Below are 12,451 nucleotides of genomic sequence, written 5' to 3' on the forward strand. Positions count from 1 at the left end.
TATATATGTATATATATATATATATATATATATATATATATATATATATATATATATATATATATATATCTTTTTCCGGCTTCCCTATTTATCTCTTCTTCTCCAACTTGTTTCATCAATCTTCTTTGTGGTGTTTGAATATCAAATTTATGATGTTAAAGTTCACTGTATTGTAAATTGAGATTATTGACAACGCTATTTCTATTCTATATATATCCGGCGCTATTTATCTTTTTTCTCCTGTAAAGCTTGCTTCATCGACTTGCTGTTGTAGGCTCCTGTTGTAAATAATTTGTGAATAGTTGCTCTTTCTATGCATCACACCTTGCAATTTAGGTTTGAAGTGTTATCTTTGTTGTTCAACTTTGATCACAGATATTGATTGGATTGCTTGGTATGATGCTGTATGAGCTGTTAATTTATGATCGTTTCAATTTTATTTATTATTCCTGATCCGGAAGTAACCTTTTCCTTTCCTTGGGCCTGTTCTTATTCCTGATCATGGATGCTGTATGAGATTTATGCTCTTTCTATGCATCACACCTTGCAATTTAGATTTGAAGTTTTATGATTATTGATTATAGATTTGCTGTTGTTGCTTTGAAGACGGCAACCATGATCATCGTCGCCTTCAAACTGCTGGTAAGGTTATCCTTTCAGCCTCTCATCGCCTTCAAACTGCTGGTAAGGTTATCCTTTCAGCCTCTCAGTGAGATGCTTCGCACCGTCTCTACATCCTTTCAGCCTCTCAGTGAGATGCTTCGCACCGTCTCTACATTTGCTGTTGTTGCTTTGGATACTGTATCCATCATCCTCGCCTTCAAACTGCTGGTAAGGTTATCCTTTCAGCCTCTCAGTGAGATGCTTCGCACCGTCTCTACATTTGCTGTTGTTGCTTTGGATACTGTATCCATCATCCTCGCCTTCAAACTGCTGGGAAGGTGTGAGATGCTTCGCACGGTCTCTACATTTACGTAAGTGGTTTTTGATGAATTTTCCTGTTGAATTTGTATACTTGTCTCTGCCATTGAATTTACTTAGTGCATTATTTGTTTTCAGTGATATGTTGCTGCCTGTTGTTGCTTTGGAGACCGCAACGATGGCCTTCAAACTGCTGGGAAGGTGTGAGATGCTTCGCATGTTGCTGCTCATTACTGCAAAGGTATTTGGTTCTTCTCCTACAGATTTTCCTTTTCTTTTTTTTTTTTTTTTTGTTGTTCACTGCTGTGAAATTACAGATTCAGTTTGCTGTTGTTTCTTTGGTATTAAAAACACTGATAACAAAGATAATTACAATTAACAAAAAAAAAACAAAAATTAAATGAAGCTTAGTGAAATAAGATTGGGGGAAATGCTTTGATCCCCCATTCTAAGAAACAAATTGATCCAATGATTCTTCCTTATCTACAAGGATAAAGATTAGAGAAATAAAGGCACACCATTCGGCATAAGCATTAAACTGAAATATAATAGTGAATTAGTGACAATGTAAATATGTAACACAAAGGACTACCAAAACTTCACTTATACCAACATTTACATTGTTTCTTTTTTTTTTTTTTTTTTTTTAAGGATAGACGAGTTATTTCATTAAAGCACAAGATGAAAATATTACAATAAGATTAGATGGAATAGTAATCCATTCCTTATAATCTGACATATAAACAATTGTCCTAGCATAGCTATGGAATAGTAATCCATTCCTTACCTTGTTTCTTAATTACCTCAAATAGTCAAATCTCCATAGTCTGATAAAGTCTAATATTCTTTAAAAATCTAAAAATTGTTTATAACAAAATACTAAATTAAATATTCTGGAAAATTAGATCAGGGCAGCTCGAGCTCGACCAAGCTCAAAATATTAAGCTCGAGCTCGGTTCACCAAATTTTCAAGCGGCTCGAGCTCGGCTCGAGTGTTCAAACTCAAGCTCGAGCTCGAGCTGAAGATCGACTCGACATAGCTCGAATTGAGCTCGAGCTCGAGTTCGATTGCTCGAATTTTAAGCTCAAGTTCAAGCTCGAATTTTAAGCTCGAGTTCGAGCTTGAATTTGACCAATTTAACATCATTCTTCAATATCTAATAAAAATTATTGTACCCATACATAAATAATAAAACTTTAAAAACATCACAAGTCCAAACTTCAAAAGTTCTTCAAAAGTTCAAAGCACTCAATACAAGTTAACATCACATCAACTACAAGTCTATAACAATACTACAACAGTGGTCCTTCCCAAAATACAAGGATTCTCCAAGGCATTTGGAGAAGGCAACTCCAATTCAGTGTGAAATTCAGCAATTCTATTCTGCATACATAGTCTCCGAAGTTTGAGACCTAAAATTATGTATTCCTGTGGGGATGGTGGAAGACGGTTTCTGCTCCATCACAAAAACAAAATGACATATACATGTCATAGTTAATTTAAATAACAAGAAACTACAAAAAAGGAATCAATAGTCATGACTACAAAACCTCCAGAAGAAGTTTGGTAAAGGGACAATACTTAACTTAATTACGATTGCAGTAAAGGGTTGAACCATGGATTTAAAAATTTAAATAAAAAATAACTCCTAATTCCCATCTGAAACTAAAACAAAAGGGGAACTTTATAAAATGAGCTAGACAAACATAGGAATTAGAAAAATTAGTTTTAAAAAAAAAACTTCATTAACCTCATTTGCAAGACAGTGAAGCTCTTTGGAACCTCAAGGCTGTAATGAAATGAAAATTAATATTCATCTTCTAGCTAGAATCAAGCTGGGATTGAGCTTCAACAAATGAAGAGGGTCTTGCATTTCTCACCCCTAAAATACTGCAAATTCAAACATCTTTATACTCTTTAATCTCATAAACTTCACTCTTAACACAAAGAAAGTTAAGAGCAGAGCATCATACCTTTTGAGAATGATGATTCTGGCAGCATTGTGTCACTTCCAACAGAATAAAGGAAGCTGATATCACAAGCTATAAGAGTATGCTGTGCTTTTAGAATGCAAATAATAATGGCCTAACAGCCTAAAACTTCAACCTGGATCTATAAATTATATTACACTTGAATGCAGTCTCAGTTTTTTTTTTATAACTAGACTATGTACCAAAGAAACTGGAAGCAAAATTAGGAGACTGTGAGAAGCTACCAACCTTGATAATAATGATAGTGACAATGTCAATCACAATAATAAAGAGCATTGCCTTAACACAATTGTCAGTCACAATAATATCAGATAAAAACAGTTAGTTCAATATTTTAGAAGATCATGAAATTTAGCATACACACTAATTCTTATAGATACTTACTGGAAAGTCCACATATGTGCACTAAAGCTACCAACTCTCACTCAAAAATCAATAATATTTGGCGTAGCCCATTGTTGTATTCTTGATTTCTTGGTTTACAAAAAAAGTTTCAAATCTTACACCAACAACACTAATCTTACAGATTCAAAAAATAGATGCATAAGCATAAGATTGGAAAAACATGAATATTTCATAGGAAAACCATAAATCAGAGAAGGAATCCGAGTCCAACACAAAGACACCCAAAACAAATAAACTAGGTTATATGAAATAGAACGAACAGTAAAAAAATTATACCAATCGCCACTCGTTAAGCTATTGTTCACCGGAGTAATGTCGGAAGAGATAGGGATGAGGGTGTGCCGCTAACAACCGTTGCCGTGAGTGACTAAGGAGTAAGGAATGTGCACTGAGCAATGAGTCCTCGTCCGACTGTTGTTGTCCTCGTTGGCTGCTTCGTCACAGAGCCGCAGGGAGGTAGAGAAGGTCGCTGAGTCGCGGACTCGCAGGGAGGTGGAGAAGGTAGCAGAGTCGCTCGCAGGGAGGCGGAGGAGGTGTGTGAATGTGGCTGTCTTTAGATCTAGAAATTAGGGTTGAAGGTTAGGACTTAGGAGGCGGAGGTGGAGGTGTGTGAATGTGGCTGTCTTTAGATATTATATATATATATATATATATATATATATATATATATATATAAAAGGCTCACGAGCGGCTCGACGAGCCACAAGCCTATAATATTTGAGCTCGGCTCGAGCTCGATTATTAAACGAGCCGCTCATGTTCGGCTCGAGCTCGATTTTGACCGAGCTCGAGTCGAGCTTTGACCGAGTCGTCTCATTTACACCCCTATTAAAAGCACTGATAACAAAGATAATTACAATTAACAAAAAAAACAAAAATTAAATGAAGCTTAGTGAAATAAGATTGGGGGAAATGCTTTGATCCCCCATTCGAAGAAACAAATTGATTCAATGATTCTTCCTTATCTACAAGGATAAAGATTAGTGAAATAAAGGCACACCATTCGGCATAAGCATTAAACTGAAATATAATAGTGAATTAGTGACAATGTAAATATGTAACACAAAGGACTACCAAAACTTCACTTATACCAACATTTACATTGTTTCTTAATTACCTCAAATAGTCAAATCTCCATAGTCTGATAAAGTCTAATATTCTTTAAAAATCTAAAAATTGTTTATTCAATTAAACTTACAGAACTTGAAGAAATAAAAACTCTCTGAATTTTACTAACTAATTTAAACTGAGTTTTAACAAGAAATAAACACTAGAATTACAATACAAACTCAGGAAGCATTTTACATGCATTCATATAGAATTCAGAGAACATAATTTCTAAATCACACACACACACACAAATATACAGTAATACAAATAACTTAATAACAAATTAAACTTCAATATTTATAGTTACCGAATCTCCTTTTAAATGTAAGTAGGCAAATAGCTATAGCATGTAACAGGAAAGATTTAAAATAACACAAAAGTAACACAAATTAAAGCTCATTACATTTTGAGCAAGGCTTGCAAAAGTAACACAAATTAAAGTCACAAACAATATTTAAAATAAAACACACCAACCATGTTTAAAATCAAACTGTTTATAGCTCCTATATTAGACACAAACTGTTTAAAATCAAATGCATATGTTTAAAATCAAATGCATAAATTTTTTGCAGACAGTCAGACACACACTGTTTAGATCCTATATTAGAGCATATTTTAAAAACACACAAACTGTATTCTTTATATGAATCTTTATATGATTATTATTAAAAAAAAACTAAAGGGGCTAAAGTACTAAATTAAATGTTCTGGAAAAAAAATATAACAAAATTTTTATAACTTTCTCAAATCTTTTATAATAAATATATAACTAAATAAGTCACAAATTTCAAAACAATGTAAAAATTAGCTTTTCTGGAAATAAAATACTATATGATCTAATTTCTAAATACAGAAAAAAAACTATAGAATTACTCAGCAAAAGATCCAATAATACATTAAAAAAAAACATATACTGTCATATGTGGGAACTAGTTTCCCATAAATATTAAAAATAACATTTTTCTGAAAAAAAAACAACTATAAACAAACTTCTGCAAAAATACAAAATAAAAATTTATTCAAAAATTGTTGAAATTTAATTTTATGGGAAAAAAGAAGTAATGAAATCAAATGTTACCGTTGTTACCCCTTACATTTTCTGGGTTGGAGGCTTTGACGATTTGACGGTGGCCATTGAGTAGCATACCAGCGAATAGCAGTCAAAGAGATCTAGGGTTTCCTGAGTAAAGAGTTGATAAAAGTGATTGAGAAGTGAGAGGCGACTCAAAGCTAAAGAGAGAGAGTTGTCTCTGAAACTCTAAAAGTGATAGGCTAGATACTTAGAGGGGACTCACCGTGTGCGCCGATTCGACGAAGGTGCCGTCATACAAGACTCGAGATTACAGAGAGCCGGAGATGGAGTCACGGGGTGGCTGGGAAACAGCGAGAGCCGAAAGGAGTGAGAAGCGGATTGGGCGCCGATTCGACGAAGGTGCATAACAGAGAGCCGGAGATGAGTGGCTGGGAAACTGCGAGAGCCGAGAGGAGTGAGAAGCGGAGAGCCGGAACAAGGATGGGGTTGAGTGGTTGAGACACAGAGATACCCTGTGGGGGTGAGAATGGTAGAGAAAGAGAGATAGAAAGAGAGAGTGAAAGTGAGGGGTGAGCGGTGGAAAGTTGGAAACCCTAAATCTACTCTATATATACCTTTAGTTCGGGTTCCGGGTCGGATTAAACCATCAACCCGGAACCCGAACCGTTTTAAATATGTTTGGCCAGAATTTAATCGGGTTTCACCCGTTTTGGCTCGAATTCGACCCGATTCTGGCAGAACGGGTTGCACCCGCGTTAATAATTGTAATTTTTAATAATTAAAAAAGAAAATATAAGTTCTAGTCTCAAAAATTAAAATACTAAGTCTATATATATATATAAACAATAATATACGTACTGCCTGTATATATAGAGTGCATACTGTCACTTATATATACAGTGCCAACATTACATTAATTATATATATATATATATATATATATATATATATATATATATATATTCGGGGACGGGCAGGGTGGGGAGGAGTATCCCGTCCCCATCTCTGACGGGGAATCACGCACATTCCCCGTGGCCGTTCCTCGAAAAAAATTTTCATCCCCGTTCGGAGACGGGACAAATTGTCATTCCTAAATTCTCTCTTTTGTGATTGCAGCTTGCAGGCCATGGGTGGGATAGGCTTGTTCTGGGGGGAGTTTCTGTTGGTACCATTTGGCTGGAGCTTGTGTTACATATACTGGTATAGCAATATTGTTTTATTTATTTTATTTATATGAACTGCAACTAGCCAACTAACAGTTTGATTATTTTACAGATAATGGTGCTGCTATTTCTTTATGCCGTCTATACATACTACTACGGTAACCCTCTAGTACAACCAGAACAAGAAGATGGGGCAGTACAAGGGGAAGAAGATCAATATGTCCATGGGATACCAGTTTTTGTGAGGCCTCGGGATGGTGAAGAAGTGTTCATTGAGAACATTACAAACGTCATAGGATATACATCTTTAGCACGTCGCATTCAGCATCTATCACATCCTTTAGGTCTTGATTTCCCCGTTATAGTCCCTCCCCAAGTTCATTCTCCCCATGTACTCTGGCCATGGAGTAATTTCCATGTGCACTATGATTGTTTATGGGACCAGGGACAGACCTCATGTTATATTGGGCCTTAGATCCTATAGGATTAGATAGGTGGAGTGATTTCATTAGAGGGCTCGGCAGGATAGTTTTGGAGGAGGATGAGGATGGGATAAAAATCCCTATACACAGCCTTCAACAAGATCCGAATCTTTCTGATCGTTTTCTTTTAAGAAAATATTTAGTAGGTAACAGAATCAGATTTTACAGGATGTTACAACTAGCTCTCTATGCTTATTGGGAGATAGAGCTACCTGCAGGGCAATTATGGAATGGCGAGGGGGTTGCTCAATTTGAAATTGCTCCGGGAAATCTACTCTTTACTTTCTTTGATGAACCGGGGAATGTGCTAGTACCACCTGACGATGATTTGGTTGGCCATGATTGGGTTCTGTTTGAGGCAAATTTATCCCGTATTGTCATTTAGAGTGACTTCTTTGATATCAAGTAAAACTTGACTCAATCCTATTGCTGTAATAAAAGACGAAATTCTTACTCTTTTTGTTTTGGTTGATTACTTGAGCTGAACTGTATCATGTGTTCCAATTTCTTTATGATATGATATCTGTGAAATTTGCTATAATGATTAGACACTAAAAGCTGAAGCTCTCCTGCTATTGTACCTGGGTCTGGCCGTCTGGGATAGGATAAATTTAGACGAGCAACAATACAAACTATAGATCTAGCAAGATCCCTTCCACTTCCACTTATACAGTGACTTAATTGTTTCTTTGGAGCCTGGAGGGTATAAATTCAGATGATGGACAAGCTAGCAAGATCCTTTCCACTTGTACAATAAAATAGATGTAATAGTTGGGCCTCAAATTTAAGCATGGTGCATAGTAAGGTTGTTCCACCTAAGCTTAGCTATTCATAACTATCCTACAACTTGGTTCTACAATATAATGGAAAAGCCTTTCATACTCACTCTTAACCTATTTTTGCTAATAACACTGCTATTGATGTTAGCGGCTCGTAAATTGAAACAATTTGAGGGGTTACTAACACACTTAGGATGTCCATTCTCTTCTGTGCAATTAAATGTAAGAAATTGTTCTTTTGTTGTTTATTGAGCAAAATTGAAACGCCAAAGAATATTTCTAATATTTTGTGCATTGCAACACAATCATCTGTCCCAGATTAGACGGGAGGTAAAAATAATGTGCGATTTGTAAACGCGGATAACATGTGCAATGTATCCTTATCAGCCGTGCATTTTCAAAATTTTGGCTTATTATTCTCTTTGGGTTGAATTTTCATTCTATGTTGTTCCATGAATAAAAACCTAACAACGTCAACCACTAATATGCCAAAATAGATGGATATAGGCTGTCCATAACATACTGTGCAATGTATGCTTAACGACTATGCATATGCATATCAAACACCAAAACCATTGTGCATGACCATTACTTAACAACTTTAGTGTGCAATGTGTCCTATAAGAGCAACTCTAACCCACTTAACACCAAACACCAAATTGCTCCCCGAAATGTCAATATTCTCACACTAAATTTTATTCATCTCCAACCCATATACACTAAAACACCAAGTTTATACACTAAAATAATTTGATTTCTCAATTATTAGTTTGAATTTAATTAGTTTAATATAATTTAGTTCAAACTTAATTAGTTTAAACTTCTGATGTAAATAATAATTTTTATTAACATTATTAATTTAATTTAATTTTTTAAAATTGTGTTGTATTTTCTACTATCAATAATATTTCATATGTATTTTACTTTTTATTATGTTCTAGTATTTTAATTTTTATTATGTTCTAGTTATGTTTGACGTATTTGAAATTTTAATTAATATATATTCAATATCAGTCTTGTTTCGATCGTCTCAATGAGATATTTAAAATGGTATAATTTATATTTAATAATACAAACTTCAAATATAAGTATTTAACAAAATAAAAAATACACATAAAACAAATAAATGATACATTTAGAATTATAAAAATAAGTAAGGGCAAAATGGTATACTTATTTCCCATCTCTAATATGCCGTTGATGAACAGTGTCAACGCCAAAATAAATGGTGTTTTGCCGTTTTGTAGCTTCCATATTGGAGCTCAAAAAAATAGTGAGATGGTGAGATGGTGTTCATATTTGGCGTTTTGCAGCTCCCCTGGAGTTGCTCTAACTATGTGTGCATATGCAATTTGATTGTTAATAGCAGTGGGTGAAAGTATGCAGTGGAAACTACTGTGCTCTGTAGCATAATCAACTGTGCACATGCATAAACGGTATCCACGATTATCGTACATTGGTACGTAGATTCTTCCATTTATATTATGTTTACAAACATAAACCTTTCATCCCATGTTTTCAAGTTCCAAGGCACAAAAAACCCACTCAACTAAAACGGTGCAGGCTACCACCGCGACAAGATCATGCACAGTAGGTACACCGTAGAACTCAAGATCATGCACAGTTCCTAAACAATTCAACAGAAGTAAATTTGCACACTAATACGTCAAAAGTTGCACATTATAAAATTGGGAAAAACAGAATAGCCCCCTATACACTGGACGTCACACACCAATTAAATACATGCAAAATAACATTAAAAAATACATTACCAAAATTAGATGCACATACGAATTACAGTACTACCCTTACAAATACAACTGAAAAGGAAATTCAAAAATAATGTTGTCAAATCATGTCCATTAGTGAAGTCAAGATCAATAAATGTAAGTTGTCCATGCGAACTCATGATAAGGGGTGGACTCATCTGAACAACGGCATATATATATATATATATATATATTACGGAACATATGCAAAGCAATGCTTTAGGTAAAAAAAAAAAGGGTTAACTTTCAACCATAGATCAAGTTCAAATCAACAATTCAAAATGAAGAAGAATTAAAAAACACGTGGTGACATTGTTGTAATTTTGAGTAGATAAGTTCATATGTTTTTTTTCTTCGAGTGCATATATTTTCCTTCTTCAGGTGCATATTTTCCTTCTTCAATTGCATATGTTCTGACTCAGTACTTTGTCTTCCATTTTGAGTGCAAACATTTGGTCTTCATGTGGACAATTGTGTGCATTCAATTGCATATTTATGAGCTAATGTTTATAATATGTTTTGCATTCTTTTCAATAATCTATAACTAAATTTCTAATGAAACTTGTGAGATTTACAAACAATTTGTATGTGCAATTGCTTCAACAACACTTAAGTTGAATAACTTTCCTTTTTTGGTACCATAAATTGTTTTGATTAAACATATTTATGATTTTGAGTGTAGAATTTTGCCCTTCAAGCGCATATTTTTTGCCTTCAAGTGCCCAATTATGAGCAAATGTTTATTATATGTTTTTCTTCTTTTCAATAATCTATAACTAAAGTTATAATTGAATTTGTGATATTTACAAACGATTTGTAATAGTAATTACTTCAATAATACTTAAGTTGAATAAATTTCTCATTTTGGTACCATAAATTGCTTCGATTGCATAATTTTAGTCTTTAAGTGCACATTTTTCTGTCTTCACGTGCATAAATTTTGTTAATTCAAAGTATAATTTTTTTAAGAGCAATAGATCTTGATGAATTTAATGACTAACATTTGTGCTCATTTTTCACTTGGGGAGTCTTTCGCACATGATCTCAATCATATAAATATATATATATATATATATATATATATATATATATAGGAATCTATTCAGGTGAGAACTATTACATATATAGTACTATGGGGTTAAATAGTAATTGTTGGATTAGAATATTGGATGGTGTAAGATTGATGTATTTTTTTTGTTTTTTTAGAGTTAATACTTCCAATGGTCCTCTGAGTATTAACAATTTACCAGCTGTGGTCCTCTGAGTATTTTTTTTTGAGGTGATGGTTTTGGAAGCTGGGGTTATTTGTGTCTTTTTATTCTAGTGTTTTAATTTTGGTATAATTATTATACCATTTAATTTAGGTAGTATTAGACTACCGCTTGTTATATATATATATATATATATATATATATATATATATATATATATATATATATATAGACCTGTATTCCGATGAGGACACATAAATTATGGAGGACTATGAGGCCAAATCTTGTGCATTGGTTTTGAAAAATTAATGGTGTAGATTAATTGTAATTTTAGATTATGTTTGTCTAAAAAAGGCATGTTTTGAGTTGTGGGGTTATTTTTGTCTATTGTAGAGTGTGTTTTAATTATGGTAGGCTTGTTTTACGATTCTTATTCCTTTTCCAGTTTTCTACTATTCTTCTACCTCCTAGCCCCGGTCTTCTTCCTCACAGCCCCGGTCTCGTCGACAGTTTCTCTTCCTTCTTTTCTTGCAGTCAGCTTCTCGTCGACGTTGGCGGTTGAAGAATAGTACTCGGTGATGTTGAGTTCATCTTAAAAGGCGGCATGCTTAGGTCGTCAATGGCGGAGCGAGGAGGGTCGCGGCCGAGCAAACGGGCTGGAGGTTCCAATGGTGGTAAGTTTCCTGATATTTCCTTAATTCAAAGTTCTTGTAGGTGCTGCCAATGTATATACAGAAGATATATATTCTCCTTGCGCCAATGTACATCGCATGCATTTTGCTAGATTTTTTCCATCTGGTGAGGAAATTTGTTTTTGCATTTGTTAGGGGTGCTTATGTTTAGTTTATAATTTGATGTATATAAATTACTTTTCATATATGCTGATAATTATTTTTATCGAATGAGATTTTCTACATTCTACTTTGACTTTTAGATGCAATAATTTGTTAGGGGTGCTTTTGTTTAGTTTATAATTTGATGTATATAAATTACTTTTCATTTACTCTTGTATAATTCAACAAGAGACATTGCTTGTGTTTGCAGTGTTGTTAGGTTTCAGATTACTGGCAATTTTCATTCTATATATTGACAAGTTGTATCTCTGACAATAATTTAGAGAATTGAAGGTCATAGCTAAAAGCCTAAAATGTATATTGCAGTACCTTCAAAATTGGATATTTTTCTTCAATTTGTATGATAAATGCTTGAATTTGGGCTAGGCTGGAATGGGAGGGTGTAGTGCAAAAATGAAAGTGATCGCTTGAACTTATGTACTCCTGATTGTTTACAATTGAATTTGAGATGTACTCAAGTGGAGAGGCTGTGTGGTTTTTTTTTAAAAAAAATTTTTTTTTTTCCAAATATTGTCTTTATTTGAAATTAGTTCTTGAATGTGCTTACTTTTTATATTGTGAGTTATTGTTTTTTAAAATTGTAGAAAATTATAGAGTACCAGTTGCCATTATATATTTGTATTGTGTGCCCAGTTGGAGGTCTTCGTGTGCACAGGTTCGAATTGTTGTGTGCCTGGGTATGGATTTAAATTTTTGCCATCAAATTTTTGTGTTTTTTTTTTTTTTTTTTTT

At 33.9% G+C, this 12,451-nt stretch overlaps 1 long non-coding RNA gene across 4 annotated transcripts; it reads right to left on the bottom strand.

Moving 5' to 3' along the window:
- Positions 1-2,079: 2,079 nt before the first annotated feature.
- LOC116018960 lies at positions 2,080-6,023 on the bottom strand. 4 transcript variants are annotated; one of them, XR_004098649.1, is made up of 6 exons: positions 5,724-6,023; positions 5,523-5,608; positions 2,896-3,877; positions 2,673-2,812; positions 2,509-2,581; positions 2,080-2,375 (listed from the first exon to the last, which is right to left on the bottom strand). It is a non-coding gene; the product is annotated as an uncharacterized LOC116018960 (long non-coding RNA). The 4 variants fall into 4 exon arrangements; XR_004098648.1 differs by having other exon boundaries at positions 2,509-2,587; XR_004098646.1 differs by lacking the exon at positions 2,509-2,581.
- Positions 6,024-12,451: the final 6,428 nt, after the last annotated feature.

This window comes from Ipomoea triloba, chromosome 5, assembly GCF_003576645.1.
Source record: "Ipomoea triloba cultivar NCNSP0323 chromosome 5, ASM357664v1".
Lineage (NCBI taxonomy): Eukaryota > Viridiplantae > Streptophyta > Magnoliopsida > Solanales > Convolvulaceae > Ipomoea > Ipomoea triloba.